The 7,947-nt window shown below is 40.1% G+C and overlaps 1 non-coding gene across 1 annotated transcript; it reads right to left on the bottom strand.

Annotated features, from left to right (window-relative positions):
- Positions 1-1,215: 1,215 nt before the first annotated feature.
- LOC130942728 (small nucleolar RNA R71) lies at positions 1,216-1,319 on the bottom strand. Its single transcript, XR_009071287.1, has one exon. It is a non-coding gene; the product is annotated as a small nucleolar RNA R71 (small nucleolar RNA).
- Between the last annotated feature and the right edge of the window lie 6,628 nt (positions 1,320-7,947).

The following is a 7,947-nucleotide window of genomic DNA, read 5'->3' as shown; positions in this document are numbered from 1 at the left end:
TTATGTTCAAAATCTTTTTCTTATCTTTACATCTAATTTTCGAAAATTTGCTAACAATTGATGTGATTGGTTCAAAAATTTGAAGTTTGTTACTTCCTTGTTAAGAAAGGTTCAATCTTTAAGTTCTAGAATCTTATCTTGTAATTTCTTGTTAGTGAAGTAAACAATTTCAAAATTTTTGAATTAAATCTTTTTTTTGTTTTATCTTTTATTTTTCAAAATTTGATTTCAAAAAAATTCTTATCTAACTAACTATCTTCTTATCTTTTTCAATTTTGATTTCAAATCTTTTTCAATCAACTAACTAACTTCTTGTTTGTTTCTTATCTTTTTCAAAACCACCTAACTACTTTTCCCTCTCTAATTTTCGAAAATATCTCATCCCTTTTCCAAACATTCTTTTGAAATTAATTGTTTCACGTTTTAATTTTAATTACAATTTATCTCTAATTTTCGAAAATCACTAACTCCTTTTCAAACTTATTTTCGAATTTTCTCTTCTCTTTTCTTCTTCTATTTAATTATTTAATTATTAACACTTCTCTTCACCTCTCTTCATCCAAAATCCGAATCCCCCTCCTCATTCTTCTACCCCCTTCTTTTTCTACTAACATAAAGGAATCTCTATACTGTGACATAGAGGATTCCTCTTTCTTTTCTTGTCTTCTTCTCTTTCATATGAGCAGGAACAAGGATAAAGGCACTCTTGTTGAAATTGATCCAGAACCTGAAAGGACTCTGAAGAGAAAATTAAGAGAAGCTAAATTACAACAATCCAGAAGCAACCTTTTAGAAATTTTCGAACAAGAGAAAGAGATGGCAGCCGAAAGTAATAATAATAATACAAGGAGAATGCTTGGTGATTTTACAAAGCCAACGTCCAAGTTTGATGGAAGAAGCATCTCCATTCCTGCCATTGGAGCCAACAACTTTGAGCTGAAACCTCAGCTAGTTGCATTAATGCAACAAAATTGCAAGTTTTATGGACTTCCATCTGAAGATCCTTATCAGTTTTTAACTGAGTTCTTGCAGATCTGTGAGACTGTAAAGACGAATGGAGTTGATCCTGAAGTCTACAGACTCATGCTTTTTCCTTTTGCTGTAAGAGACAAAGCTAGAGTATGGTTGGATTCACAACCCAAGGATAGCCTGGACTCATGGGATAAGCTTGTCACTGCATTCTTAGATAAATTCTTTCCTCCTCAAAAGTTGAGCAAGCTGAGAGTGGATGTTTAAACCTTCAAACAAAAAGATGGTGAATCCCTCTATGAAGCTTGGGAAAGATACGAGCAGCTGACCAAAAGATGTCCATCTGACATGTTTTCAGAATGGACCATATTAGATATATTCTATTATGGTCTCTCTGAATTTTCAAAAATGTCATTGGACCATTCTGCAGGTGGATCTATTCACCTGAAGAAAACGCCTGAAGAGGCTCAAGAGCTCATTGACATGGTTGCAAATAACCAGTTCATGTACACTTCTGAGAGGAATTCCGTGAACAATGGGATACCTCAAAAGAAAGGAGTTCTTGAAATTGATGCTCTGAATGCCATATTGGCTCAGAACAAAGTGTTGACTCAACAGGTCAACATGATCTCTCAAAATCTGAATGGATTGCAACATGCATCCAACAGTACTAGAGAGGCAGCTTCTAAAGAAGCTTATGATCCTGAGAACCCCGCCATGGCAGAGGTTAATTACATGGGTGAACCTTATGGAAACACCTATAACTCATCATGGAGAAATCATCCAAATTTCTCATGGAAGGATCAACAAAAACCTCAACAAGGTTTTAACAATGGTGGACGCAACAGGCTGGGCAATAGCAAGCCATATCCATCATCTTCTCAGCAACAGATAGAGAATTCTGAACAAAACACTTCTAATTTAGCCAATGTAGTCTCTGATCTGTCAAAGGCCACTTTCAGTTTCATGAATGAAACAAGATCCTCCATTAGAAATCTGGAAGCACAAGTGGGCCAGCTGAGTAAGAAAGTCATTGAAACTCCTCCCAGTATTCTCCCAAGCAATACAGAAGAAAATCCAAAAGGAGAGTGCAAGGCCATTGACATAGTCAATATGGCCGAATGCACAAGGGAGGAGGAGGATGAAAATCCTAGTGAGAAAGACCTCCTGGGACGTTCCTCAAGCAAGAAGGAGTTTCCTAGTAAGGATCCAAAGGAATCTGAGGCTCATACAGAGACCATAGAGATTCCCTTAAATCTCCTTCTGCCATTCATGAGCTCTGAAGACTATTCATCCTCTGAAGAGGATGAGGATGTAACTGGAGAGCAAGTTGCTCAATATTTAGGAGCTATCATGAAGCTGAATGCCAAGTTATTTGGTAATGAGACTTGGGAAAGTGAACCTCCCTTGCTCATTAATGAACTGGATGCTTGGATTCAGGAAATTCTACCTCAAAAGAAACAAGATCCTGGCAAGTTCTTAATACCTTGCACCATAGGCACCATGAGCTTTGAAAAAGCTCTGTGTGACCTGGGGTCAGGGATAAATCTAATGCCACTCTCTGTAATGGAGAAGCTGGGGATCATTGAGGTACAACCTGCCTTGTTCTCATTACAACTGGCAGACAAGTCATTGAGACAAGCTTATGGATTAGTAGAGGACGTATTAGTAAAGGTTGAAGGTCTTTACATCCCTACTGATTTCATAATCCTAGACACTAGGAAGGAAGATGATGATTGCATCATCCTTGGAAGACCTTTCCTAGCCACAGCAGAAGCTGTGATAGATGTCAACAGAGGTGAATTAGTCCTTCAATTGAATGGGGACTACCTTGTGTTTAAGGCACATGGCCATCCCTTAGAGAGTAAGCATGAAGAGCTTCTCTCAGTTCAGAGTCAAGAAGAGCCCACACAGGCAAACTCTAAGTTTGGTGTTGTGAGGCCTCAACCAAACTCTAAGTTTGGTGTTAAGATCCCACTTCCAAACTCTAAGTTTGGTGTGGACAACCACACAACATTGACCTGATCACCTTGTGGCTCCATGAGAGCCACTGTCAAGCTATTGACATTAAAGAAGCGCTTGTTGGGAGGCAACCCAATTTTATCTAATTTTATGTTATGCTATTTTATTGTTATTTTGTGTTTTGTTAGGTACATAATCATGAGGAGTCACGAAAAAAATCAAAAAAAATAAAAACAGAGTCAAAAACAGAAGAAAAAAAATTTTCACCCTGGAGGACGCACAGGCTGGCGTTCAACGCCAGTAAGATGCATCTGGCTGGCGTTCAACGCCAGAACAGAGCACCATTCTGGCGCTGAACGCCAGAAACAAGCAACATCCTGGCGTTGAACGCCAGGAATGTGCCTAGAAGAGAAAAGCTGGCGCTGAACGCCAGTAACAAGCATGAAACTGGCGTTCAACGCCAGAAACATGCATTACATGGGCGTTCAACGCCCAGAACATGCACCAATGGGCGTTTGAATGCCAGAATGATGCATGAAGGCATTTTACATGCCTATATGGTGAAGGAATGGTATTTCTTTACACCTCAGGATCTGTGGACCCCACAGGATCCCCACCTACCATATTCCCACCTTACCTTTTAATCCTAATCACACTCTCCTAAGCCTAAATCTCATTCTTCCTACTCCCCATGTCACACTTCCCAACACCCATCACCAATCACCTCAATTCCTCTTCCCAATTCCCCTATTCACCATTCACATCACCCCACTCTTCCCCATAAACCCCACCTACCTTCATAAAATTCAAATTCAATTTCCCACCCATTCCCACCCAAATTGGCCGAACACCCACCCTCCCCTCTCCCTATAAATACCCTTCCCTTCTACTTCATTTTCACACAACATAACCCCTTCTTCTCCCACATAGCCGAACCTACTTCTCTCCCTCTCTACCATATTTTCTTCTTCTTCTTCTACTCTTCTTTTCTTTTTTGCTCGAGGACGAGCAAGATTTTAAGTTTGGTGTGGTAAAAAGCATAAGCTTTTTATTTTTCCATTACCATCAATGGCACCTAAGGCTGGAGTATCCTCTAGAAAAGGAAAAGGAAAGACAAAAGCCTCCACCTCCGAGTCATGGGAGATGGAAAGATTCATCTCCAAGAGCCATCAAGACCACTTCTATGATGTTGTGGCAAAGAAGAAGGTGATCCCTGAGGTCCCTTTCAAGCTCAAGAAGAATGAGTATCCGGAGATCCGACATGAAGTTCAAAGAAGAGGTTGGGAAGTCTTAACCAACCCCATGCAACAAGTTGGAATCTTAATGGTTCAAGAGTTCTATGCCAATGCATGGATCACTAGGAACCATGACCAAGGTATGAACCCAAGCCCAAAGAATTATCTCACAATGGTTAGGGGGAAATACTTGGATTTCAGTCCGGAAAATGTAAGGTTGGCATTCCACTTGCCTATGATGCAAGGTGATGAACGCCCCTACACTAGAAGGGTCAATTTTGATCAAAGATTGGACCAAGTCCTTATGGACATTTGTGTGGAAGGAGCTCAATGGAAGAGAGACTCCAAAGGTAAGCCAGTCCAATTAAAAAGACTGGACCTCAAGCCTATAGCTAGAGGATGGTTGGAGTTCATTCAACGCTCCATCATTCCTACTAGCAACCGATCTGAAGTTACTGTGGATCGGGCCATCATGATTCATGGCATCATGATTGGAGAGGAAGTAGAAGTTCATGAGGTCATCTCCAATGAAATCTACAAAATAGCCGACAAGCCCTCACCTATGGCACGGCTAGCTTTTCCTCACCTTATTTGCCATCTATGTTACTCAGCTGGAGTTATCATAGAAGGAGATGTCTCCATTGAAGAAGACAAGCCCATCACCAAGAAAAGGATGGAGCAAGCAAGAGAAGCTCCTCACGGCCCTCAAGAAGTGCATGAGGAAGCTCATCATCAACAAATTCCTGAGATGCCTCAAGGAATGCACTTTCCTCCCAACAACTATTGGGAGCAACTCAACACTTCTTTAGAAGGTTTGAGTCACAATGTGGAACAATTAAGGGTGGAACATCATGAGCACTCCATCATTCTCCAAGAAATAAGAGAAGATCAAAGAGCAATGAGGGAGGAGCAACAAAGGCAAGGAAGGGACATAGAAGAGCTAAAGAACATCATTGGTCCTTCAAGAAGAAGACGCCACTAGAGGTGGATTCATTCCTTGTTCTTTATTCCTTTCTGTTTTCGGTTTTTTAGTATTGTGTTTATCTATGTTTTGTGTCTTTATTTCATGATCATTAGTATGTAGTAACTATGCCTTAAAGCTATGAATAAAATCCATGAATCCTTCACCTCTCTTAAATGAAAAATGTTTTAACTCAAAAGAACAAGAAGTACATGAATTTCGAATTTATCCTTGAATTTAATTTAATTATATTGATGTGGTGACAATACTTTTGCTTTCTGAATGACTGCTTGAACAGTGCATATGTCTTTTGATCTTGTTGTTTATGAATGTTAAAATTGTTGGCTCTTGAAAGAATGATGAACAAAGAGAAATGTTATTGAGGATCTGAAAAATCATGAAATTGATTCTTGAAGCAAGAAAAAGCAGTGAAAAAGAAGAAGCATTCGAAAAAAAAAAGAGTATATAGAAAAAGAAGGAGCAGTAGAAAAATCCAATAGCCCTTAAAACCAAAAGGCAAGGGTAAAAAGGATCCAAGGCTTTGAGCATCAATGGATAGGAGGGCCCAAGGAAATAAAATCCAGGCCTAAGCGGCTAAATCAAGCTGTCCCTAACCATGTGCTTGTGTCATGAAGGTCCAAGTAAAAAGCTTGAGACTGAGTGGTTAAAGTCGTGATCCAAAGCAAAAAAGTGTGCTTAAGAGCTCTGGACACCACTAACTGGGGACTCTAGCAAAGCTGAGTCACAATCTGAAAAGGTTCACCCAGTTATGTGTCTGTGGCATTTATGTATCCGGTGGTAATACTGGAAAACAAAGTGCTTAGGGCCATGGCCAAGACTCATAAGTAGCTGTGTTCAAGAATCAACATGCTTAACTAAGAAAGTCAATAACACTATCCAAAATTCTAAGTTTCTAAAGAAGCCAATCATTTAGAACTACAAAGGAAAAAGTGAGATGCCAAAACTGTTCAGAAGCAAAAAGCTACAAGTCCCGCTCATCTAATTATAATTAATATTCATTGATATTTCTGAATTTATAGTATATTCACTTCTTTTATCCTATTTGATTTTCAGTTGCTTGGGGACAAGCAACAATTTAAGTTTGGTGTTGTGATGAGCGGATAATTTATATGCTTTTTGGCATTGTTTTTAGGTAGTTTTTAGTAAGTTCAAGCTACTTTTAGGGATGTTTTCATTAGTTTTTATGTTAAATTCATATTTCTGGACTTTACTATGAGTTTGTGTGTTTTTCTGTGATTTCAGGTAAATTCTGGCTGAAATTGAGGGACTTGAGCAAAACTCTGAAAAAGGCTGACAAAAAGGACTGCTGATGCTGTTGGAATCTGACCTCCCTGCACTCGAAGTGGATTTTCTGGAGCTACAGAACTCCAAATGGCGCGCTCTCAACGGCGTTGGAAAGTAGACATCCAGAGCTTTCCAGCAATATATAATAGTCCATACTTTATTCGGAAATTGACGACGTAACTTGGCGTTGAACGCCAAGTTCATGCTGCTGTCTGAAGTTAAACGCCAGAAAAACGTCATGATCCGGAGTTGAACGCCCAAAACACGTTATAACTTGGAGTTCAACTCCAAGAAAAGCCTCAGCTCGTGGATAGATCAAGCTCAGCCCAAACATACACCAAGTGGGCCCCGGAAGTGGATTTATGCATCAATTACTTACTCATGTAAACCCTAGGAGCTAGTTTATTATAAATAGAACTTTTTACTATCATAATCGCATCCTGGATTGTATTTTGAATCCTGTGATCACGTTTTGGGGGCTGGCCATTCGGCCATGCCTGAACCTTTTACTTATGTATTTTCAACGGTGGAGTTTCTGCACACCATAGATTAAGGGTGTGGAGCTCTGCTGTACCTCAAGTATTAATGCAATTCTATTTTCTTGTATTCAATTCTCTCTTATTCTTATTCCAAGATATTCATTCGCACCCAAGAACATGATGAATGTGATGATTAGATAACCCTCATTATCATTCTCACTTATGAACGCGCGTGATTGACAACCACTTCCGTTCTACATGCAACCGAGCTTGAATGTGTATCTCTTAGATTCCCCAACAGAATCTTCGTGGTATAAGCTAGATAGATAGCGGCATTTATGAGGATCCGGAAAGTCTAACCTTGTCTGTGGTATTCCGAGTAGGATTCCGGTAATGAATGACTGTGACGTGCTTCAGACTCGCAAGTTCTGGGCGTGATGACAAACGCAAAAGAATCAAGGGATTCTATTCCAGTAGGCGCGGGAACCAACCAGTGATTAGCCGTGCTGTGACAGAGCGCGTGAGCGTAGTTTTCACTGCGAGGATGGGATGTAGCCTTCGGCCAGGTGATGCCTCCAGATGATTAGCCATGCGAGTGACAGCCGCAGAGGACCATTTTCCCGAGAGGATAGAAAGTAGCCATCGTCGAACGCTGAACCCCTATACACAGCTTGCCATGGAAAGGAGTAAGAAGGATTGAGTTGAAGCAGTAGGAGAGCAGGCGTCCTTGAGCCATACAGCATCTCCATATGCTTATCTGAAATTCCCACCAATGAATCTGCATAAGTGTTCTATCCCTTTTATTATATATCATCTATTTTCTTATTATTAATTTCCAAAACCATAAACCAATTTATATCTGCCTGATTGGGATTTACAAGATGACCATAGCTTGCTTCATACCAACAATCTCTGTGGGATCGACCCTTACTCACGTAAGGTATTACTTGGACGACCCAGTACACTTGCTGGTTAGTTGAACGGAGTTGTGTCCACACATAAGTGCCATAATAATGATTCCATACAACAACAAAGA

This window comes from Arachis stenosperma, chromosome 7, assembly GCF_014773155.1.
Source record: "Arachis stenosperma cultivar V10309 chromosome 7, arast.V10309.gnm1.PFL2, whole genome shotgun sequence".
Lineage (NCBI taxonomy): Eukaryota > Viridiplantae > Streptophyta > Magnoliopsida > Fabales > Fabaceae > Arachis > Arachis stenosperma.
Note: the sequence above shows the minus strand (reverse complement) of the source record. Positions and strands in the feature narration are given on the sequence as shown.